The sequence below is a fragment of the Microtus ochrogaster genome, chromosome 4 (genome assembly GCF_000317375.1).
Source record: "Microtus ochrogaster isolate Prairie Vole_2 chromosome 4, MicOch1.0, whole genome shotgun sequence".
NCBI lineage: Eukaryota > Metazoa > Chordata > Mammalia > Rodentia > Cricetidae > Microtus > Microtus ochrogaster.
In genome coordinates, this window is record NC_022011.1 from 73,685,960 (window position 1) to 73,686,649 (window position 690).

Genomic DNA, 690 nt, shown 5'->3' on the forward strand with positions numbered 1-690 from the left:
AGAAGAAGAAGAAGAAGAAGAAGAAGAAGAAGAAGAAGAAGAAGAAGAAGAAGAAGAAGAAGAAGAAAGAATGGAGGTGTGATGTGGGAGGTGATGCATACTATAAATATATTTTATTGCCATTGGTTAATAAAGAAGCTACTTTTGGCCAATGGCTTAACAGAGTAAAGCCAGGCAGGAAATCTGACCGGAAATGTTGAGAGAGTAGACAGAGTCAAGGAGATGTAATGTAACAGCCGCCAAAGGAGACAGATGATGGACAGAACCTTACAGGTAAATCACAAGCTATGTTGTAACTCGTACAGTGTCTGGGCAATTATTTTGGGTCTAGTCAGCCGGGAAACTAATAAGCAGCCTCTGCCTACAAAGGTGGGTGAAAGAGATGTGAATGGCTGTGACCTGGGCCAAAGGCCTCTAAGAAATGAAAAGATGGTAAGAGAAGTTGCAGTGGGCTGAACAGATGAGCTAAAATATTGAATCAGTAACAACTCTAGGGTGCTCCGTGAAATGCAGGCTGCGGAAGCTCTCATAATACTGGGAGGCCATTTATGCCGAAGAGAGGAACTGAGGTAGCAAAAGTTTAACCTGTAAAATCCGTGGATTATTATTAGCAGCACTTGGCTATCCTGGATATTTTACTATAAACTAGGAACATGGAAACCTTCCAGGCTCTCTAGCCCCCTCCCTCCC